This window comes from Ranitomeya imitator, chromosome 3 (assembly GCF_032444005.1).
Source record: "Ranitomeya imitator isolate aRanImi1 chromosome 3, aRanImi1.pri, whole genome shotgun sequence".
NCBI lineage: Eukaryota > Metazoa > Chordata > Amphibia > Anura > Dendrobatidae > Ranitomeya > Ranitomeya imitator.
In genome coordinates this window covers 343,897,423-343,922,479 of record NC_091284.1, presented here as the reverse complement: position 1 = coordinate 343,922,479, position 25,057 = coordinate 343,897,423, and the positions used below count along the sequence as shown (strand labels likewise).

At 46.9% G+C, this 25,057-nt stretch overlaps 1 long non-coding RNA gene across 1 annotated transcript in view; it reads left to right on the top strand.

Annotated features, from left to right (window-relative positions):
• Window positions 1-25,057, top strand: part of LOC138672085 (uncharacterized) — a 160,399-nt gene that overhangs the window by 118,263 nt on the left and 17,079 nt on the right. Inside the window, exon 2 of the long non-coding RNA XR_011319568.1 lies at window positions 20,686-20,825. This is a non-coding gene — a long non-coding RNA (uncharacterized lncRNA). The remainder of the gene's footprint in view (window positions 1-20,685; window positions 20,826-25,057) is intronic.

Here is a 25,057-nt window from a genome sequence, read left to right as displayed (position 1 = left end):
CCTCCGGTGAACCCTGCTGGACCGTTACCCGGTACAGCCGTCCCTGGTCCCAGACCACCCGCTCGCGGTCTGACTCCCTAGGAGGCTGTGCCGCCTGCTCCTTAAGAGCTTTCAGGCTAGCATCAGCTTCCAACGCTTCCTGAAATCCCTGACTCAATGTGGCAAGAATGGACGACACCGCCACATCCACCGTCAGCTCCCCGGGATCTGTCTCCTGGCTGCTGTCTGACTCGGCAGCCACTTGGTCAGAGAGGGGGAAGCCGTCGGACCTCTGCAAGGCTCTTTGGGCTCCGGCGCTCCCACTCCTGGTGACAGCGGCCACGACCACTGTGCCCATGGGTAGCGCCCGCTTCCCCCCGGCTCCTGACCAAGTCGCCGGGTCAGGCAGACTTCCCTGCCCTCCTGACATCCCGGGTGTGGGGAACTCCTGCCCTGGGGTCTTACCTGGTGGCTCCTCTCCCGGGACGCCTCCTCCCCCCATGGCCTGTTCCTCTTCCGGCAGGGGCCCTAGACTCAGCAGGCTGGATTCACTTAGGGGCCCTACACTGCCCGTAGCAGCCCCTCCCTCCACCTCTGAGCTCTCCCCTACAGTCTCCTCACCTGTCCTCCCTGTGAGCCCTGCGTGTGTGGTGTCAGTGTATGGAGTACCCTCAGGTTTCACTCCCTCCCCCACTGTTGGAGGCACATTCAACACATCAACATTCACAGTAGAGTCATGACATTCTTGGGGAGCCGAACTTGGGGGTTCAGTGGCCACATACTGAGACACTAGCCGCCCCAAATCGGTCCCAAGTAATACATTAGCAGGAATATTTGACGTTACTCCCACCTCCCGCATTCCCCTCCCGGCACCCCAGTCCAAAAACACCTTTGCGACAGGCAGCGCCGGTTCCACGCCTCCAATTCCGGAGACGGACAGGGTTCTCCCTGGCACCAAGTCTTGAGGGGACACCACCTCAGGACGTACTAGGGTTCGTTCAGCGCCTGTGTCCCGCAGTCCCATGACCGCTGAGCGGCCGATAGTGACGGGTTGGTAATTGTCCAGGGACCTCCCACCACCCCCTCCCACACATAAAACAGTGGACGGTTCCGGGACAGGGATGGGGACTTAAGACGCTGGGGACATGCAGCTTTGAAGTGTCCCAGCTGGTTGCAGTGATGACAACGTCTGGGTTCTGCGCCTGGCCTGGAGAGGGCAGCAGGGGGGTACACCCCTTGCACTCTGGGGGCTGGGGGAACAGGGGCAGGATTGGGCTTACCCCCTCTCCAGGTGCTGCTGGCAGGCTTCTTCGGCTCAGGCGCCCTGTTATTGGCATACTCATCTGCCAGGGCGGCTGTAGCAGAAGCCCCCTTCGGTTTCCGGTCACGGAGGAACTGCTGGAGGTCCTCTGGGCAGTTCCACAAGAACTGCTCCATGACGAACAGTTCCTGGACCTCCTGGCGGGTGGTGAGCGCTAGACCCGAGGTCCAGTGCTCTGCAGCTCTCAGCAACGCCCGCATGTGGTCGGTCCAGGTGTCCTTTGGGCCCCGCTGCAGGCTCCGGAACTTCTTGCGGTAAGACTCTGGGGTGAGGTTGTAGTGCTGGATCAGGGCCCGCTTGATGCTGCTGTAGTCCTGCTCAGCCCCGGCAGGTAAGTCCCCCAAAACTTCCAGGGACTTACCCCTCAAACGGGGGGTCAGGTATCTTGCCCACTGATCCGGGGCCAGATGGTGTTGAAGGCAGGTCCTTTCAAAGGCCAGCAAGAAGGAATCCAGGTCTCCATCCTTCTCAAGCAGAGGGAAGTCCTCGGCCCGGACTTTGGAAACCCTGGACTCTGGCGGTGCTGGGGCGTCCAGCGGGAGCCCGCGATGAGCCATCTCCAGTCGGTGCTGGCGCTCCGCTGCTCTCTCTGCCGCTGCTTGCTCCGCTGCCCGCTCAGCAGCTCTCTCTGCCCGCTCCGCTGCCTCACGGCGTTCTGCCCTCTCTCGCTCTGTCGCTTCACGGCGTTCTGCCCTCTCCCGCTCCTCTGCTTCACGGCGTTCTGCACGCTCGGCCTCCGCTGCTTTCTCTGCAGCTGCCATGAGTCTCATATAGGCGTCTTCATTACCCGCCTCGAGACGTGCTACTGCCGCTGCAACAAGGGCCGCTGATGTGGACAGGCTGGGGCGGGTAGGTGGTGGGTAGTCCCTTGCCGGACTAAGCACGGGTGGCTGGCTCCTTGGGGAGTCTGGGCTGAGCTCCCCCTCGCCTGGAACAGTACCGTCCACCACCACCTCCTCATAGGCCATAGCACTGGCCTGCGCCCTCACTGCACTCTGGTGCCATCCGCCATCTTTGGAACCTCTGGTTACTGACACAGCTGTACCCCTGACCTTGCACACAACTTATTATATCTACACTCTGACCGTCTAGTGCTGGGCTGACCTTAAGACCCCAGCAGTGAAAGTTACCACTGGTAGTCTTTAGTGTCTGGGAGTAGGGGTCCCACGCACACTATTACTCTGATCCCACGTACGCTGCCACCACTGTGAAGAATTACCCCTTCCTCCCACGTCACCAATCCGTGACGTCACTACACAGGTCCAGCTCTCCGGCGCCCCCTTTGTCTCTCAGGTCAGTAAAGGGACTGCACCTAGAGCAAATGGCCGCCGGGGAGACTGCCCTGTTACCCACCCTGGGTATTCTAAGATTCGCAATCAGAGTAAAAGGATCAGCCCAAAATTAATTTATGATTTAATTGCCTTAAGGGCGCACTAGATAATTACAAGAAATATACAATCACAATATATCAAGAGTTACAGTCAGAGTACAATATAACAACAATAATACAAGGCTTAAAGGTATAAAGCTGGAGGTCAATTTACCAGGTCGAAGGTCGCTTGTGGAAGCCGGGGGGCATAGCATTCCGCAGGTCCAAAAACTTAGTTGCCGGGCAGCCCCCAGAAAGCATGTGCTTGCTCCCCTCTGGCTGGCATACCCTGTTCCTTAAGATGTCATCATCATCATCTTCTTCTGTGGAGTGAGACCCTCCCAGTGACCTCAGCTTCTTCTTGTACCTGGCTGAGCCCCCCTGCCTGCAGCTGGGTGGGCTTAGCAATCTCCACCCCCTCTGTCTCCCTGCAAGATTTATTCCAATATCTAATAAATGGGATAACTTCTCTCAGGATGATCGGATCAGCACACGGGCAGTACCAGCGCCTGTGGTTTGTTCTGCCGGTCGTACTGGGATCAAACCTGGACCCATTCGGTCCCTGTGGGAGGCTGATCCCTATATCTCGGGTTTCAGACCTTCCACCGTCACGGGAGTCACACTGTTGGATGCACAATTTCTTTAGGGTAAGGAGAATATTTTTTATGAGCCTGTACCTCGGACGATGCGTCCATAGTTCACAATTCCATGTTGGAGACGGTTTGGCTGGGCTGCCATAATAGATGTGTATCCAGTGACCACTTGGCATGCGTGTTTTAATTAAGCCCCCAAGCATTTCCAAGCCCCCTGGTGGCGTGGTTTCCTCATGGGGCTTTGAACTACCATCTACAGTTTACACTGAGCTCAGCCCGTTAGCATACTAATAGGAACTCTATTCATTAGCAAAGGTGGGGGCCAGGAGCACTCCTGTGTCCAGGAGACAAAATGGAGTCACGCCAATCTGATAGCATGCCTGTTCCAAGATGGCGGCTGTTCCCTCATCACACTGACCACTGGACAATTGTGTAACTCCCTCCTCTGGACGGAGCTCTTCCTCCTCCATTGACTCCTCCTCATCCTCCTCACAAAGTGTCCCCTGCCTACCCCTTTGTGAGGAACTATGTGGCGCTGACTCTCCAGAAGCTGATGGAAAAGGTGACTCCTCATCCTCCACCTCTTCCGCAACATCATCCCTTAACGCTTGCAGTGTTTGTATCAAAACCCTGTCAGCACCGGCGTGCTGCCACGGCTGAGCAGGGTGACTCACCCACACTGTGGGAGATCCCGGGGTCAGATGGCAGAGGGAAAGCTCAGGCAGATAGGACCTGCGCAGAGAGCTAAAGGTAGAAGAAAACAGAAGGACCTACGATCATGTGACCACAGGGGGCGGGGCTTAGCATCCTGCTACTGTAGATAAGTGCAGGATTCTACAGGTACCCTGAAATAGAGGAAAAGAAAACTCAAGTCGTACAAACGGGGGTCAGACACAGAGAGGGCGGTGCGGTACAGAAGGGACGAGCAGAGAATAGTCAGAACGTAAGCAAATAGTCATACACAGAGATAGCAGCGCAGTACAAAAGGGACAGACAGAACTCTAAACGGGGACAGAACCAGATCAGAACCAGATAAGCATAAATTAGCACAGACACAAAATACAGGCACAACAGGGTCACAAACACTCGGCCAAGAGTCAGAGTATAAGCGACAGAGGATGGCTCCACAATGAGGCTATAAAAAGCCTCCCAAAATCCCAGAGTGAGGCCATGCAAGTTAACCCTAAAACCACCTAATCCCAGAAACTCAGCAGACCATGACAGTTTGTTGAAGCAGGCAGATAAGGGGGACAGTCATGCTGCTTAGTGCATCATCTGCACTTGCCATCCGCGTGGAATAATCGAAAGGACGCAAAACCTGGCAGACGTCCTTCATAGTGGCCCACTCTGTGGTTGTGAAGTCTGATCGGCGCTGACTGCGACTTCTTTGCGCCTGATGCAGCTGGTACTCCATTACTGCTTGCTGCTGCTCACACAACCGATCCAACATATGTAACGTGGAATTCCACCTGGTAGGTAGGTCACATATGATGCCGTGTTCCGGAAGGCGGAATCGGCGCTGCAGAGCAGCAATGCGGGATCTTGCCAAGCTGGAACGCCGCAAGTGAGCACACTCTAGGCGGACCTTGTGCAGCAGTGCATCAAGATCCGGATAGTCCCTCAGAAAACTCACATGGGATGTGAGTGAGGTTGCCAATGGCCAAAGCTGCCACCAGATTTCGGCCATTGTCACACACTACCATGCCTGGCTGGAGATTCGCTGGCACAAACCACACATCGCTCTCCTGCTTGATGGCATTCCAGAGCTCCTGCGCTGTGTGGCTTCGATTCCCCAAAGAAACTAATTTCAAGACGGCCTGTTGACGTTTGGCCACGGCTGTGCTCATGTCGGTTGTAACAGGTAAACGTTCACGGGTCCATGTGGAGGTGGAGTGTGACGGCTCCTGCAGCGATGATTCTGAGGAACTTGTGTATGAGGAGGAGTCAATGCGTACAGACTGGATTCCCTTCAATCCTTGGAGTGGGCAGGACACATCCTGCGCCACTCACACGATCTGTACCTGGCTCAACAACATTTACCCAATGGGCAGTGAGGGAAAGGTATAGCCCCTGTCCATGTTGACTGGTCCACGCACCGGTGGTGAGGTGGACCTTGCTACTGACGGCGTTCAGTAGCGGGTGTTTTATGTGTCCCTCCACATGCTTGTGCAGGGCAGGGACAGCTTGCCTGCTGAAGTAAAAGCGGCTGGGCACCTTGTACTGTGGGACTGCCAATGCCATCAAGTCACGGAAGCTGTCAGTCTCCACCAGCCTGAATGAGAGCATTTCCAGTGACAGAAGTTTGACAATGCCTGCATTCAGAGCCTGTGCTCGGGGGTGGTTTGTCGAGAATGCCCGCCTTTTCTCCCATGCCTGTACTACCGATGGCTGTAGACTAGGCTGGGAGTGTGAGGATGACTGGGAAAGTGGTGCTGTGGGTGGAATTACACTAGGTCTCTGGACAACAGTGCCAGAGGTTCTTCCATGGCGATCCGGGAAGGAAGCCGAACCAGCTGTGTGTGAGCTGGAGGAAGAGGCAACACGAGCTGAAGAGGTGGTAGCTGCCGCTGTTGGTTGGCCTAAGTCTTCAGTGTGTTTTTGTAACTCCACCGCGTGCCTGGTCCGCACATGTTTCCACATATTTGTGGTATTGAGGTTGCTGACACTTTTCCCTCTTTTGACTTTCTGATGAGACAGCTTGCATTTGACAAAACAAATGTCATCTGCAACTGTGTCAAAAAAGGACCAGGCACTGCAAGTCTTGGGAGCGCCCTTTTTGGCTTTTGGAAGAGACAGGCTCCTAACGGGTGCCAAAGTGGAGGCTACAGGCTCCGCAGTCTTCCCCCTCCCTCTCCCTCTTTGGCCCAATCGGGGAATCTCTTCCTCAGAGCTGCTCCCACCACCTTCCTGTTCCTCACGCCACGATGGGTCAAGGACCTCATCATCTCCACTACCCTCTGCCACCAACTGCTCCTCCTGGGTAGTCTCGGCAGCACAGTAAGCACCAGAAAGCGGCACCTGAGTTTCATCATCAGATGCGTACTGTGCTGTGGTCACCGCCTCTTCAGAGTCAGAGAGACAAAGCTGTTGGGCATCACTGCACACTGCCTCTTCTTCCATTTCTGCAATGCTGCTTGGCTGGCCCCCTGTTTCCAAGCCAAGAGATTCAGAGAACAGAAGTAGAGACGGCTCCTGTCCTGGGCTCTCTGACTGCCTGGCCAATTTGGCAGGTGGTGAAGAGACAGATGGCTGCTCTCCAGTGGTCTGTGCCTGAGAGGATGTGGCACTAATTGAAGTCGATGCCGATGCGCTAGCTGCCATCTATCCGACAAAGGCTTCAATTTGATCTTCACGCAGCAGCGGTGCACGGCGCTCTCCGACAAAGCTGCACATGAAGGACTGTTTCCTGCTGAAACTGGGTGATGATGAGTCCCCGGTGCCCGCAGCAGGCACAGAATCACCACGTCCTCTCCCTGCTCCGCGCCCACTCCCACGTGCCTTACTCCCTGCCCTCTTCATCTTGGTTGACAGATAAAGATAAGCAAAAAAGTACTAAGGTCTTAGTGTACTTATTCCTGAAATGCTCCTCCTAACAGATGTAAGAAACACTAATTTTGTAAAGTGTGGACTAGACTTTATTATTGATAAAATGTGGCCTACACAAGTCTTAAGTGGTGTTTGGTGAACTTTACTTTTTTTTTTCTGCAGATCGGGCTACAGAGCGAGTTTAACTCACACGGGGATCGTGCAGACAGCCGTAAACGGCGCTGCAAGGCCCAAAAACCCTCCTCTAGGTTATCCTATGTAGTGTTTTTCCACAATTTAGCTGGAGACGGGTGGAAAGACACTAATAGGAAATTTTAGAAAAATGTGCAGCAAGCTGCACTATTTGCAAAAAAGGACAAGTTATTTTACGGTATGAGGCAGTGACGCACCCTGAGCTGAATACAACCGGCTGTGGCTGCACACAGACTACAGGGCGAGCTGCGCTCACACGGAGACCGTGCAGACAGCCGTAAACGGCACTGCAAGGCCCAAAAACACTCCTCTAGGTTATCCTATGTAGTGTTTTTCCACAATTTAGCTGGAGACGGGTGGAAAGACACTAATAGGAAATTTTAGAAAAAATTTGCAGCAGGCTGCACTATTTGCAAAAAAAGGACAAGTTATTTAACTGTATGAGGAAGTGACGCACCCTAAGCTGAATACAACCGGTTGTGGCTGCACACAGACTACAGGGCGAGCTGCGCTCACACAGAGACCGTGCAGACAGCCGTAAACGGCGCTGCAAGGCCCAAAAACCCTCCTCTAGGTTATCCTATGTAGTGTTTTTCCACAATTTAGCTGGAGACGGGTGGAAAGACACTAATAGGAAATTTTAGAAAAAATTTGCAGCAGGCTGCACTATTTGCAAAAAAGGACAAGTTATTTAACGGTATGAGGCAGTGACGCACCCTGAGCTGAATACAACCGGCTGTGGCTGCACACAGACTACAGGGCGAGCTGCGCTCACACGGAGACCGTGCAGACAGCCGTAAACGGCGCTGCAAGGCCCAAAATCCCTCCTCTAGGTTATCCTATGTAGTGTTTTTCCACAATTTAGCTGGAGACGGGTGGAAAGACACTAATAGGAAATTTTAGAAAAAATTTGCAGCAGGCTGCACTATTTGCAAAAAAGGACAAGTTATTTAACGGTATGAGGCAGTGACACACCCTGAGCTGAATACCACCGGCTGTGGCTGCACACAGACTACAGGGCGAGCTGCGCTCACGCGGAGACCGTGCAGACAGCCGTAAACGGCGCTGCAAGGCCCAAAAACCCTCCTCTTGGTTATCCTATGTAGTGTTTTTCCACAATTTAGCTGGAGACGGGTGGAAAGACACTAATAAATTTTAGAAAAAATGTGCAGCAGGCTGCATTATGAGCAAAAAAGGACAATGGATAGAACTGTATGAGGCAGTGTGAACCCCCCCTGAGCTGAATACAACCGGGTATATGGCTGCACACAGACTACAGAGTGAGCTGCACACACACACACACACACACACACAGAGACCTTGCAGAACGCTGTTAAAACAGCGCTGCAAGGCAAGAGCAAGGTGAACACACAGCGTTTGCTAAATTAGCCTTGGAAAAGCGCAATAAAGCAATTCGCTATCTCAACTGGCCCTCAGTTAGAACACAGCGTCCTGTCCCTAACTGAAATCACAGCAGAGTGAGCGCAAAATGGCGGCAGCGTTTTTTATAGTGCATCGTGACATCATTTCAGCAGCCAATCACAGCCTTGCCAGTAGTTACATGCCCACCATGCTAAACAGGATGTGCCCACACTTCCATTCATTCCTCATTGGCTGCTGCGTGCAGTTTTCAATTCTGGGAACTTCCGATTCCGGTATCCGATATGCGGGAAATATCGGAATTCGGTATCGGAATTCCGATACCGCAAATATCGGCCGATACCCGATACTTGCGGTATCGGAATGCTCAACACTATTCGTCACATAACGGAAGTGTTGCTGCTTTCTTCTTCCTTTGGATTTATCTACATGTTTTATTTCTGGCAAGCACTCTGCACCAAGTGACTCCACTCCCACAATGTGCCAATGATTCAGAGTGTACCCCTCCATACTAGTAAGTAACTCATTACATTTAATTAAAATGTACCATACTTTGTTCATAGGAAAACCCTTTTACTCACTTCATAATGAAAGTACATAAAGAGAAATATTAAGTCCAATGTACAACATTAATAACCTATAAGTAACAGACCTCCTAATCTTACTGTCCATCTTACATTAATAAAAAAAATGACAACATCAGAGAACTAGAGCAATAAGAGAATCCAGATTGGGAAATATGATCATAACAGTATATCTCCACATGTAAAGTCAGTGACACTTTATTTGAGCAGTGATATATTAATATTTAAAATGTAAAGCTAGAAAATCCCTAGATAACATCCAATGCAAATCAAGTACAGAATTGGGACATAACAAAAAGTGATTCTTCATTAATGTTCAATTCCAAAGTGAGACTCCAGTAAGGACATGAAAAGGCTAATGAGTTAGTCCCCATAGATATTAGTTACAGATTTAGCATCGCATAAAGATGATAATCACATGTTTTATTAAAAAATTCAGCAGAGGTGAGTGCAACTGTGAACGATGATCGAGAATTATTGGCAACATCTATTACTTAACCAAAGTATTAACTCAACTTCTCTCAAGCATACATTCCAAATGTTCCACTTATTTTGACTTGTTCCTGAAAGCAAACCCCAAAGAGTTGGGGCTCATGCAAATATATGCTTCAGTGGCCAGTTCTGGGAGGCTTTGAGGGCCTAAGGTGAGGATTGAAATGTTTGGAGCTAGGCCTTTCAGATGAAACAGCTGGTCAAAAGCTAGCAGTATCTTCCCCCAATAACATTTTGCTCTGGTGATACTGATTCCATGGGTTAACATTTTTGCTTGCCTGACGGTTCATGCTGACTTGACTGTTTATGCAAGAGACAATTTGTAGACCATGACAGGGAAGGTGTAGGTCAACAAGACAGCTGGACAGAAGTGATTGCTAAAATTAATACTGTATCTCCCGTGTTCAGATTTTTCATTATTTATGTCTATACGACATTACCAGATGGCAAATGTGAAAAATCTTATAGTGGTTTCAAGCCACTTAATTCAGTCATGTATCTGTATGGTACAGATTAATTAGAGGATGCACGGAAAAGCAATTCTGGTCATTTGCTAATCTCTTCATTGTCTGCTCTCGGCATGACTTGTATCAGTCAGCGAGTGGGCAAGTGATTAAGACGGGCATTGGTGTGGGTATAATAAAGTGGCTGAATTTGTCGAACCTTTGTCGACATTTTATCTATTTTTGAGCAGCCCCATGATTTACACTAGGACAATAGATTACAGTAGTACAGAGCCAGCAAGGTTGTGGCGCTATGAAACTCAGATAAGCAGATGTAAGATATAATTAGTGTTACTAATTTCCAGTAGAAATACAGAGCCAGTCATAAAATGTTACCCTTTTCTGTTCAATTTCTAATGCCTTTTCAAATACAACTGTAAGAGTAATGTTATTTTAATGAATTTTAATGGTAGATAAGTTATTGCTATTCAATAAAGATGTTATGGAAGTATGGGGATCAAAAACATTTAAAAGGATGTTAATAATACATGGAAACCTCCTTTGAGATGACAACCCAAATTTGCTTATGGATAATTTGCATCATGTGGAACTAAAAATCTGTCATGAGAATTCTAGTCTGGATGGATAATAGTATAGTTTCTCAAAGATATTGGTGGCATCAACTCCTGACACACCCATTGATGAGCTGTTATTAGCTCTGGTGATGACAGGGTTTAACAACTGAAAAGAGCTTAAGGCCGGGATCACACATGCGAGAAACACGTCTGTGTCTCGCATGTGAAATCCAAGCTCTGGCGCCGGCGCTGTGGAGCGGAGCGTGCGGCCGCATAGGAACACATGGAGCCGCACGCTCCGCTCTGGAGTGCCAGCGCCAGAGCTTGGATTTCACATGCGAGACACGGACGTGTTTCTCGCATGCGTGATCCCGACCTAACAGCACACCTCTGTTTAACATCTAAAAGTTGCTGCCCAGTACTGTAGATCAGCTCTTATTCTAATGAATAGGAGCTGATCTGCATTTCGCATCTGCAGACTTCATTTAACCCCATCACCGCCTAGGGTTTTTCTGGTTTTGAGTTTCTGTTTTTTGCTCCCCTTCTTTCCAGAGTTATAACTTTTTTATTTTTCTGTCAATATTGCCATATGAGGGTCTGTTTGTCATGGGATGAGTTGTACTTTTGAACTTCACCATTGATTTTACCTTATAATGTGCTGGAAAATGGGGAAAAAAAATCAAAGTGCTGTGCAATTTAAAAAAAAGTGCAATTCCACAATTGTTTTTTAGGGGGTTTTGTACCATATTCACTGAATGCTAAAACTGATCTTCCATAATGATTGCCCAGTTCATTACGAGTTTATAGATACCAAGCATGTCTAGGTTTTTTTTTTTTAAGTGGTGAAAAAATCCAAAGTTTGTAAAAAGGACTAGGTGAAAGCGTATTTTTTGGTCACCGAGCTGCCGTTTTTATTACTACCATTTTGGTGTAGACAGGATCTTTTGATCGTCCATTATTGCATTTTAATGCAATTTTGCAGCAAAGAAAAAAACGTATTTCTGACATTTAGATTTTTTTTTATCTTTGTGCCGTTTACCAATCGGATAAAGCCTTGTTAAATATTGAGAGATCGGGCGATTCTGAACCCGGCGATAACAAATATGTTTTTTTTTTATTATTTTATTTTGAATGGTACGAATGGGTGGTGATTAGTGTTGAGCATTCCGATACCGCAAGTATCGGGTATCAGCCGATACTTGCGGTATAGGAATTCCGATACCGAGATCCGATACTTTTGTGGTATCGGGTATCGGTATCGGATCAATAGGGATGTGTAAAATAAAGAATTAAAATAAAAAATAGTGATATGCTCACCTCTCCGGCGGCCCCTGGACATCACGCTGGTAATCGGCCGGCTTCTTTGTTTAAAATGAGCGCGTTTAGGACCTGCGAATGACGTCGCGGCTTCTGATTGGTCGCGTGCCGCTCATGTGACCGCCACGCGACCAATCAGAAGCCGCGACGTCATTCTCATTCACTAAACTCCTAATTCAAGGAATTAAGGACCTGCGAATGACGTCACGGCTTCTGATTGGTCGCGTGGCGGTCACATGAGCGGCACGCGACCAATCAGAAGCCGCGACGTCATTCGCAGGTCCTAAACGCGCTCATTTTAAACAAAGAAGCCGGCCGGTTACCAGCGTGATGTCCAGGGGCCGCCGGAGAGGTGAGCATATCAATATTTTTTATTTTAATTCTTTATTTTACACCTCACTATGGATCCCAGGGCCTGAAGGAGAGTTTCCTCTCCTTCAGACCCTGGGAACCATCAGGATACATTCCGATACTTGATGTCCCATTGACTTGTATTGGTATCGGATATCGGTATCGGCGATATCCGATATTTTTCGGGTATCAGCCGATACTATCCGATACCGATACTTTCAAGTATCGGACGGTATCGCTCAACACTAGTGGGGATTTAACCTTTAATTTTTTTTAAAAATTTGAAATATTTTTTAAACCTTTTTTTTTCTCTTTTGACTAGATTCAATAGTTTCCATGGGAAACTAGAAGCTGCAATCTTTTGGTCACTTGTGCTTCACAGAGCAGGGCTGCAGCTTTTACTTGTTATGGGCACCTGCCACTGGGTAGCGCTCATAGCTATCAGGCAATTACAATGAGTTTGTGACACGCTGCCAGTGCAATCATGTTAAATGCCGCTGTCAGAGATTGGATCGCGATTCCACTCGTGGCTGTTAGGGACTCATGTCAGATGATGGAAAAGTTGCAGGCTCATCGCTGGAGCCCGCAGCAAACAGGGGGAGGTGACCTTGGAAGTATCTATACATACCCATGCAAACACAGGGAGAGCAATCAAACTCCTTGCAGATGTTGGCCTTGGAGGAATTTGAACTCATAACTGCAAAGCTAAATGATGTCATCCCATCATAATCTGTGCTAGTGATGTAGAAGTATGAATAAATGGGGATAATTGGGTAGAGCCCTGCACCCAGGACATGATCCAATTGGATATCAAAAGTCAGTCTGAATTGTGAGGCAGTGACTAGTGATGGGCGAGCGCTAAAATGCTCTAGTCAAACAAATTGGAATGCTCGGGTGCTCGACCCGAGCAACGAGCCCAATGTAAGTCTATGGGAAACCTGAGCATTTTTGTCGGAACCCCTCCTTTTAGGGTCTAAAAACATCTGAAATCGATGGGAACAGTGCTCAAATGACATGGGAGCATAATGAGGAAGACCCCTGGAAGCATTTCTGACTCCCAGGTCACAGCTGTGAACAATGTTGTCATGTTGTCAGAGTCTTATGCCACTTTTACAGGCGCACAATTAAACATACAAAAACAAAACCAAAATGGATTTTCCTGGGTAATATATTAAGGAACATCCTTTCCAGGGTAATGAGTTGTATGTAAGGAAAAATAAATAACCCAAAACAAAAATGTTCCTCCACCACTTGGGCTATGTTCACACATAGCATTTTTGATGCATTTTTCAACTTTAGCATTGCTTTCAACCAAGACAAATGCATTCACTAGGAAATGTCATATTTAGCATTTTACAACCTTAGCTGGCCATGTGGTGTGTGACACATCATCAAACACGTCCTGTTTCATTTATGAAGGGTCAGCAGTCGGCCCTCACTATTCTTAGAAATCTATCAGCTGGCAATGCTTTGTTGTTCCCATTATTAAACAGTGGGTCCCTTACACGTTATTGCGTATGTAGTGAGTGGCAGGGCTGCCCAAAATTTGGATGCACCCCAACAACCTATTGAACAGACATCATGGATGACCACATACAACCAAAGTTCCCAGTATTCACTTGGTACTCCCTTATTGTTTGCTTATGCATTGAATGCAAGTCCTGCCCTACCCCAAAGTTACACGCACCCCAAAAAGCCTTTGAACCCACGTACTGGATGGCCACAGGAAAGCCAAGATAACATTATTCATTTGGTACTCCCATACTGTTACACGCACCCCAATAAGCCTTTGAACCCACATACTGGATGGCCACAGGAAAACCAAGGTCACTTTTTTCATTTGGTACTCCCATTCTGTTTGTTTATGCATTGAATGCAAGGCCTGCCCTGCACCAAAGTTACACGCACCCCAATAAGCCTTTGAACCCATGTACTGGATGGCCACAGGAAAACAAGGTTCACATTAGTCATTTGGTACTCCCATACTGATACACACACCCCAATAAGCCTTTGAACCCAGGTACTGGATGGCCACAGGAAAACCAAAATTACATTATTCATTTGGTGCTCCCATGCTGTTTACTTATGCATTGAAAGCAAGGCCTGCCCTGCCCCAAAGTTACACACACCACAATAAGCCTTTGAACCCATGTACTGGATGGCCACAGAAAAACCAAAATCACATTATTAATTTGGTACCCCCATACTGTTTGCTTTTGCACTGAATGCAAGTCCTGCCCTGCCCCAAAGTTACACGCACCCCAATAAGCCTTTGAACCCACCTGCTGAAAGGCAACATGAAAACAAAGTTCACATTATTGATCATTTTGTACTCCCATAAAGTTTGCCCATGAAGTGAATGCAAGGCCTGCCCCCAAATTGCACAGACCCCAAACTCCCTTGGAGTAAATGTGGACAGTGGCCTATGAAAAATGTTTTCCCAGTTTAATGGAGCGGGTCTCCTATAATTGTAATGCCCATGCAGTAAGTGTATGGGCTAACAAACATTTCCCCCTGGGGGGTACAACCCAACATACTGTGTAAACATGTTTTGTGTGGGCATCAAAAACACCCTTTAACACAATAACTTGGCTGTTGCATCATGGAACACATTCACCCTGGTGATTTAGTGGTGGTGTCAGGAGAGACGTGGAGATTGGCCTCAAAAAAATGTTCTCCCAGTTTAAACAAGTGGGCTTCTGATACTTGTAATGCCCATGCAGTAAGTGTATGGGCTGACAAACATTTCCCCCTGGGAAGTACACCCCAACATACTGTGTAAACATTTTTTGTGTGGGCATCAAAAACACCATTTAACACAATAACTTGGCTGTTGCATCATAGAACACGTTAACCCTGGTGAACTAGTGCTAGTGTCTGAAGAGACATGGAGGATGGCCTTCTAAAAATTATTTTCCCAATTTAAAGGAGAGAGTCTCCTATACTTGTAATGCCTATTTCATTTCCCCCTGGGGGATACACATCAATGTAATGTGTAAACATTTTTTTTACGGGCATCAAAAACACCCTTTAACACAATAAAGTGGCTGTTGCATCACGGACCATGATCATCATGTTGATCTAGTAGTGGTGGCTGATGAGGATGAGGAGAAGGAGGAGGATAACAGCAAACAGGCAAAATCAGGAAGCGTTTACCCATGTATGGATGGGAAGAGGTACATGGGAATATACCTCCCAAAAAATGACACTAGATTTAAAGTTATGTTTCGCTGTTATCATTTGGTGATGTAGAGAAGTTTGGCCCAATCCAGCTCTTGTTCATTTTTATAAGAGTCGGCCTGTCAGCATTTTCAGTTGAATGGCGGATGCATTTATCAGTTATAATTTCACCAGCGGCACTAAAAATCCGCTCTGACGAAACTCTAGCAGCAGGGCAGGCCAAGACCTCTAAGGCATAGAGAGCTAGTTCATGCCACGTGTCCAGCTTGGATACCCAATAATTAAAAGGAACAGAGGAAACACAGAGGACGTTGGTATGGTCAGCAAGGTACTCACTCAGCATCTTCCAAAACTTTGCACTCCTTGTGAGAGTACCCCATGCCTCAGGGCCAGTGCAATGGGAGGGTCTGAGAAAAAAACTCTCCCAGAACTTTGCCAGTGTTCCCCTGCCTCTGCTGGATTGGAGTTGTGTCTCTCTCACCTGTAGTCCTTGGTTGTCCAACGAACTGTGACCTCTGCCACCAGCATTTTCAGATGGAAATGTTTTTAATAATTCCTCAACAATGGTCTTCTAGTACTGCACCATTTTAGTACACCTGTCTGCCTCTGGAAGAAGAGATTGAAAGTTCTCCTTGTAGTGTGGGTCTAGAAGTGTCACCCACTAGTAAGACCTGTCACCAAAAATTTTGAGAATACGAGGGTCACAGGAAAGGCAGCACACCATAAAGTCAGCCAAGCGTGCCAGATTGCTAACAGGCAAGACTTCTGTGTCCTCACCAAGAGGATGACTGACCATGCTCTCCTCCTCTTCCTCCTCCATCCTTTCCTCAGGCCGTCCACCCTGAACAGACAGTATGACAGTTGTGCTTGTAGTACCTTCTATAGCACAAGAAAGTAGCTCCTGTTCTTCCTCCTTCTCCTTCTCTTCCTCATTGTCAACCAATCCACATTGGGATGATATGAGGCTGGGCTGTGTATAATCACCCTGTATGGTTCCTTGCTCCATCTCATCGTGTTCCACCTGCAATGCATCCTCTTTCATTGTGAGCAGAGAGCTTTTCAGAAAACAGAGAAGTGGGATGATGATGCTAAATGTGGCTTAATTACTGCTCTTCATCTTGGTGGACTCCTCAACGTTTTGTGGGATGGTACATATGTCTGACATCCATGTCCACTCCTGAGGTCTTATGTGTGGAGTCTGAACTGAATACCAATGGCCATTTTGATGCTGGTAGTCAACAACTGCCCTCTTCTGCTCACAAATCCTTTCCAACATATGCAGTCTAGAGTTCCAACGCATGGTGACATCACACACCAGTCGGTGAGCCTGAAGCTGCAAACGCTGTGGAAGCACAGCAAAGGCAGCAGAAGCTGTAGCTGACTTTCTAAAATGGGCGCACAAGCGGCGTACTTTCACAATCAGATCCGGCAGCTCCAGGTAGCTTTTGTGAAACCGTTGAACAACAAGGTTAAGCACATGGGCCAGGTATGGTACGCACGTGAGATCGCCTCACCTCAGAGCTGCCACCAGGTTCCAGCCATGGTCACACACGACCATACCTGGCTGTAGGTTTAGTGGTGTCAGCCACAGATCTGCCTGCTCTTTCAGAGTTGTCCACAACTCTTCAACATTGTGCGCTTTGTCAACTAAGCAGATTAGCTTAAGTACAGCCTGTTGCCGCTTGACTGAGGCACTGCTGCAGTGCTTCCAGCTTGTGACTGATGTGGTCATTTCAGAGATGGAGGCTGAACAGGAGGAGGAGGAGGAGGTTCAGGAGCTGTAGACTGTGGTGGCAACCTTGATTCACATATGGTCCGCAATCCTCGGCGTCAGGAAGACGTGTTCCATCCCAAGGTCTGACTGAGTCTCAGCTTCCACTATGTTATCTCAGTGTGCCGTCAGCAAGATGTTACATCCCTGCTCACAAGCACTTGTCTGTGGTTAGGTGGACTTTCCCAGTAACAGGAGTCTTGAGGGCACGGCTAATGTTGTTGGACATGTGCTTGTGTATTGCGGGGACGGCACACAGGGAGAAATAGTGGAGGCTGGGGACTGAATACCTTGGGACGGCCACCGCCATAAGGTAGCGGAAAGCTTCAATCTTCATGAGCCTAAAAGGCAACATTTCGAGTACAAGCAGATGAGAAATGTATGAATTTAAGAAACAAAAGAAAGAGCACAGGCCATAAAAATGGGGATCACCAAACAGCAAAGATATGTACAAAAAACACACAGCTTTATTAAGGTTTTAACACGGGAAAAAGAGCATTAAAAGCATTTAAAAACACATAGAAACTAAAGCCTATAATAAGGCATATGCCTATAAACAAGTGAAGGGGGAGAAAATAGGAAATAGATGTACAAATACTCCTCAAACCACTATATGGACAGCATATTTCTTGATGTATAAAGCGTCAAAATAAACGCATGTACATCATATAAGACACATATAGGGGTATTGTAGTAGAAATGCATGCAGTAAAATACAGGAGCTCTGGATGAACTTGAAATAAAGCTCAAAAACCCAAGGTAGTGCACATACAATAGCGTCACTCAGGTAAAAACAGATGGATAAAGCATGGAAATTATTCTCTTACCACACTCCTGTGGTAAGAGAATAATTTCCATGCTTTATCCATCTGTTTTTACCTGAGTGACGCTATTGTATGTGCACTACCTTGGGTTTTTGAGCTTTATTTCAAGTTCATCCAGAGCTCCTGTATTTTACTGCATGCATTTCTACTACAATACCCCTATATGTGTCTTATATGATGTACATGCGTTTATTTTGACGCTTTATACATCAAGAAATATGCTGTCCATATAGTGGTTTGAGGAGTATTTGTACATCTATTTCCTATTTTCTCCCCCTTCACTTGTTTATAGGCATATGCCTTATTATAGGCTTTAGTTTCTATGTGTTTTTAAATGCTTTTAATGCTCTTTTTCCCGTGTTAAAACCTTAATAAAGCTGTGTGTTTTTTGTACATATCTTTGCTGTTTGGTGATCCCCATTTTTATGGCCTGTGCTCTTTCTTTTGTTTCTTGTATGGTTATTTTCTCAGGTCAGGGTTGGATCCCTTTGCTGTATGGTCTGTGGTGCCCCCATATCCTAGTATCAAAATGTATGAATTTAGTAATGTTGCCTGTTGGCTGCGCATTTACGCTGGTATTCCAAGAACTGGGGTATTTTCAACTGAACGCTGCGCTAGGACAAGGATGTGGACGTGCTTGATGTTGGTGCTAGTTGAGTGTGTGCAATGAAAGGTGCAAGGCAGGAGGCATCTTCGCAGGCATTATGGGCAGGAGATTGGCTTCCATGCAAAACTGTGGAATTAGCAGACAGTGTTCCTGGACCCTGGGGTTCGGCCCACAAAGTTGTGTGCTTTGCTGCCATGTGCCTGATCATGCTGGTGGTGGTCAGGCTGGTAGTTTTGCTACCTTGCTGATGCGGGCATGGCAGGTAGTGCAAATGGCCTGATTGGGGTTATCGGCAGGGTCTTTAAAAAACAACCAGACTCGTGAAGACCTAACAGTTGGACTAGCAACTTCAGTTGTGCTGGTGTTACAGGGAACGGTTGCCCGCCTTCTGTCTGCGGCCAACACACTGCTTCTTCCTGCCTATTGGGATGCTATGCCTCCCCCCCCTCTGTGTGCTGCTGTACTCACTCTGCATGTCCTCCTGCCTTGTTGGACTATATCATCCATCACCTCGTCTTCCACTTTCACACCTTCATCTTCCTTTTGACTTTCTGGCAATTGTGTCTCATCATCATTCACCTCTTGTGACACGTTCCCACTGCTGCCTTCATGTGACCATGGCTGCTCAAATATTTTGGGATCGCTACATGCGATCTCATCTTGCCCTGCTTCAAGTGGACCAGGCAAGAGGCCCAAATCTATAAATGGTAAAGTGAACAGCTCTTCGGAGTGTCCAAGTGTAGGATCAGTTGTCTCTGGGCACTCAGCCTGGTGGGAGGATGGGCTATCAGGGTGTGGAATATGCGGTCCAGACTCAAGGCTACTCAGACTTGACCATATGGAAGACAGGGTGGTGGTTATGGTGGCAAAGTGACTGGAAGCATTATCTGCTATCCAACCAGCAACCTTTTGCCATTGGTGGTGTTCTGCTGTCCCCTAGTAATTCGGACAGGAAGGTCGGGCGCGAAGATATGACTATTTGTTTTGGCACAATTTCAGCTTGCACACAGCCTCGGCTTCGGATTCTGCATGCACCATTAACATCACGTGCACTTCCCCATCCCTTGCCATGCGCCTTGCCCATTTTATTTTGGAAAGAACTTATATGAGATCCGTGTGGGGTAAAGCCACAGTTTAAAATATCTGGCCTGTAGCTAATAATTTTATTTTTCAGCAAACGGGTGTCAATAACTAGGCTAAGACACTGGAAAAACAGTTGAATGGAGGCCTCAAATGCCACAATTTGTAGCCAACAGATAGAAGAGGCTTGTGACGGAGATATTACATTGCAAAATATGTGGCCTGTATTTTTATTTTCTCTTACAGGGAAATAGTGTAACGAACTAGGGTAACACAAAGCAAAAACAGTTCAATATAGGCCTGAAATGCCACAATTTTTATCCCACAGATAATAATAATTTTATTTATATAGCGCCAACATATTCCGCAGCGCTTTACAAATTATAGAGGGGACTTGTACAGACAATAGACATTACAGCATAACAGAAATCACAGTTCAAAATAGATACCAAGAGGGGTGAGGGCCCTGCTCGCAAGCTTACAAACTATGAGGAAAAGGGGAGACACGAGAGGTGGATGGTAACAATTGCTTTAGTTATTCGGACCAACCCTAGTGTAAGATACATTAGTCGTGTGACAGAGATAGCAGACTGTAAAATATGTGGCCTGTATTTTTAATTTCTTACAGCTAGGGTCAAAAACTAGGGTAGCACACAGCAAAAACAGTTCAATATAGGCCTGAAATTCCACAGTTTTTAAGCCCACAAATAAATGAAGTGTGTGATGGAGAAACCAGACTGTAAAATATGTGGCCTGTATTATTTTCTTTTTAACAGGAAAATAATGTCAAGAACTAGGGAAACACACAGCAAAAGCAGTTCAATATAGGCCTAAAATGCCACAATTTTTTGCCCACAGATAGCTGACGTGTGTGACGCAGATACTAGACTGTAAAATATGTGGTCTGTAATTTTTAATTTTTTTTTTACAGGAAAATAGTGTCAAGAATTAGGGTAACAAACAGCAAAAACAGTTCAATATAGGCCTGAAATGCCACCATTTTTTGCCTACAGAGAGATTATTCGTGTGATGGAAATGCCAGACTGTAAAATATGTGACCTGTATTTTTATTTTCTTACAGGAAAATGCTGTCAAAAACTAGGGTACCACACAGCAAAAGCAGTTCAATATAGGCCTGAAATGCCACCATGTTTTGCCCACAGATATATGAGGCGTGAGACGGAGATACCAGACTGCTGTACAAAGAATTGCTGCATGTTGGTGAGCAAGTCTGCTAGAAAAATGCACTACAGAATACATTTATTGAAATAAAGATGCATATTTATTAGAGATGTACATCAAAAAAGGAAAACAGGAAGCGGTGAGCAATAAAATAACATGATTTTTATTGAAACAAATAAGTTTTAAAACAGTTAAAAATTAGTATAAAGCAGGTACAATGCTATGCCAAAAAGATCACCAAATAAAGGCAAAGTGTAACGGATAGGCAAGGTGTAAGGCCGGGGTCACACTAGACCGTAATACGGACGAGTGCAATGCGATAAAAAATCGCATAGCACTCGTCCCAATGTTAATCTATGGGGCAGCTCCCATCATCCGATATTTTCTCGGCCGTATTCAGGATCCGAGTGAAATCGCAGCATGCTGCGATTGTCAGCGTTTCTCGGCCGAGAATCGCTAATGAAAGTCTATGGGGGTGAGAAAAAATAGCACAGCACACGGACCATCAGTGTGACTTGCGAGAAATTCTCAGGCATTGGGCAGGTGACAGGAAAGGCTCAGCCATTATTTGCTCATTTTGCAAGTGTGTGAGAAAATCTCACCATACAGATGCCATACGGATGTCACACGGATGTCACACGGATCATTTTATGCGAGAAAATCGCATCCTCGCACTGCACATGGATCACTGTTTTGGGAACATTTGTGCGATTCTCGTCCGTCAAAAACGGACCGTTTTTTTATACGTTGTGTGTGTCCCCGGCCTAAAAAAAAGAGTAGTAAGACAAAATCCTAAAGGAAACAGAGTTTTTAACAGGGCCTATAGATGTAAGAAATTTATAAAGGGAGTTAAAGCAAAAAACTTGCCATAGGTATCATGGGCCCGAGAAAGGGTTAAGAAAGGAAAACACCTAATAGGGGCAATGACCCAGCATAAATTAAAAAATGTGATTTAGGGTAACAATTTAAATTTAAATAAAATCGTATATGGTAATAGGAGACATTGCATCAACAATAAAGTGATCCAAAATAATTGAGTGTGAGCATGAGTGCATAAGAAAGGTATGTGGGAACATTACCTTTAACCCCTTCCCGACCCATGACGCCACGTAGGCATCATGAAAGTCGGTGCCAATCCGTCCCATGACGCCTATGTGGCATCATGGAAAGATCGCGTCCCTGTAGATCGGGTGAAAGGGTTAACTCCAATTTCACCCGATCTGCAGGGACAGGGGGAGTGGTACTTTAGCCCAGGGGGGGTGGCTTCACCCCCCCCGTGGCTACGATCGCTCTGATTGGCTGTCGAAAGTGAAACTGCAAATCAGAGCGATTTGTAATATTTCACCTAAAAAACTGGTGAAATATTACAATCCAGCCATGGCCGATGCTGCAATATCAACGGCCATGGCTGGAAACACTAGTGTGCCCCCCCCACCCCACCGTTGCCACCCCCCCAGTCCACCGATCTGTGGTCCGCTCTCCTCCGTCCTATGCTCCGCTCCCCCGTCCTCCTGTCCGCTCCCCCCGTGCTCCTATGCCACCCCCGTGCTCCGACGCCCCCCCGTACCCTGATCTCCCCCCCTTATACTTACCGGGCCTCCCGGTGTTCGTCCGTCTTCTCCCTGGGCGCCGCCATCTTCCAAAATGGCGGGCGCATGCGCAGTGCGCCCGCCGAGTCTGCTGGCTGGCAGATTCGTTCCAGGTATATTTTGATCACTGTGATATAACCTATCACAGTGATCAAAATAAAAAAAAATAGTAAATGTCCCCCGTCTTTATCACCCCCATAGGTAGGGCCAATAATAAAATAAAGAAAATATTTTTTTTTTCTTTTTCCACTAGGGTTAGGGTTAGGGCTAGGGTTAGGGTTAGGGTTAGGGCTAGGGTTAGAGTTAGGGTTAGGTGTAGGGCTAGGGTTAGGGTTAGAACTAGAGTTAGGGTTAGGGTTAAGGTTATGGTTAGGTATAGGGTATTTGCACATGGTGCGGATTTGGCTGCGGATCCGCAGCGGATTGGCCACGGATCCGCAGCGGATTGGCCAGGGATCTGCAGCGGATTGGCCGCTGCAAATTCGTAGCAGTTTTCCATCATAAACCAAATCCGCTGTGTCCATGGTGCGGAAAATACCGTGCGGAAACGCTGCATTGTATTTTCCGCAGCATGTCAATTTTGTGCGGATTCCGCAGCGTTTTACACCTGTTCCTCAATAGGAATCTGCAGGTGAAATGCGCACAAAAAACACTGGAAATCCGCTGTAAATCCGCAGGTAAAACGCAGTACCTTTTACCTGCGGATTTTCCAAAAATCGTGCGGAAAAATCTCACAGGAATCCACAACGTGGGCACATAGCCTTAGGGTTAGGGTTGGAATTAGATTTAGGGTTGGAATTAGGGCTAGGGTTGGAAATAGGGTTAAGATTAGGCTTGTGGTTAGGGTTATGGATAGGGTTAGGGGTGTGTTGGGGTTAAAGTTGTGGTTAGGAGGGGGATTAGGTTTAGGGTTGGGATTAGGGTTACGGGTGTGTTGGGGTTATGGTTGTGGTTAGGGGTGTTTTGGGGTTAGGGTTGTGATTAGGGTTATGGCTACAGTTGGGATAAGGGTTAGGGGTGTGTTGGGGTTAGTGTTGAAGTTAGAATTGAGGGGTTTCCACTGTTTAGGCACATCAGGGGTCTCCAAACGCAACATGGCGCCACCATTGATTCCAGCCAATCTTGCGTTCAAAAAGTCAAATGGTGCTCCCTCCCTTCCGAGCCCCGACGTGCGCCCAAACAGTGGTTTACCTTTACATATGGGGTACCAGTGTACTCAGGACAAACTGGGCAACAACTATTGGGGTCCAATTTCTCCTGTTACCCTTGTGAAAAAAAAAATTGCTTGCTAAAACATAATTTTTGAGGAAAGAAAAATTATTTTTTTTTTACGGCTCTGCATTATAAACTTCTGTGAAGCACTTGGGGGTTGAAAGTGCTCACCACATATCTAGATAAGTTCCTTGGGGGGTCTAGTTTCCAAAATTGGGTCACTTGTGGGGGGTTTCTACTGTTTAGGCACATCAGGGGCTCTGCAAATGCAACGTGACGCCCGCAGACCATTCCATCAAAGTCTGCATTTCAAAAGTCACTACTTCCCTTCCGAGCCTCGACGTGTGCCCGGTGGTTTAACCCACATATGGGGTATCAGTGTACTTAGGACAAACTGGGCAACATCTTTTGTGGTCTAACTTCTTTTGTTACCCTTGTGAAAATAAAAAATTGCTTGCTAAAACATAATTTTTGAGGAAAGAATTTTTTATTTTATTTTCACGGCTCTGCGTTATAAACTTCCGTGAAGCACTTGGGGGTTGAAAGTGCTCACCACATATCTAGATAAGTTCCTATGGGGGTCTAGTTTCCAAAATGGGGTCACTTGTGGGGGGTTTCTACTGTTTAGGCACATCAGGGGTTCTGCAAATGCAACATGACGCCCGCAGACCATTCCATCAAAGTCTGCATTTCAAAACGTCACTACTTCACTTCCGAGCCCTGACGTGCGCCCAAACAGTGGTTTACCCCCACATATGGGGTATCAGCGTACTCACTACAAACTGGGTAACAAATATTGGGGTCCAATTTCTCCTGTTACCCTTGTGAAAATAAAAAATTGCTTGCTAAAACATCTTTTTTGAGGAAAGAAAAATGATTTTTTTGTTTTCACGGCTCTGCGTTATAAACTTCTATGAAGCACTTGGGGGTTTAAAGTGGTCACCGCACATCTAGATTAGTTCCATGGGAGGTCTAGTTTCCAGAAAGGGGTCACATGTGGGGGAGCTCCAATGTTTAGGCACACAGGGCCTCTCCAAACGCGACATGGTGTCCGCTAACGATTGGAGCTAATTTTTCATTCAAAAAGTCAAATGGCACTCCTTCCATTCCGAGCACTTCCGCGTGCCCAAACAGTGGTTTACCCCCACATGTGAGGTATCAGTGTACTCAGGAGAAATTGCCCAATAAATTTTATGATCCATTTTATCCTGTTGCCCATGTGGAAATGAACAAATTGAGGCTAAATTAATTTTTTTGTGAAAAAAAAGTACTTTTTCATTTTTTCAGATCAATTTGTGAAGCACCTGGGGGTTTAAAATATTCACTATGCATCTAGATAAGTTCCTTGGGGGGTCTAGTTTCGAAAATGGGGTCACATATGGGGGAGCTCCAATGTTTAGGCACACAGGGGCTCTCCAAACGCGACATGGTGTCCGCTAACGATTGAGAGCTAATTTTTCATTCAAAAGT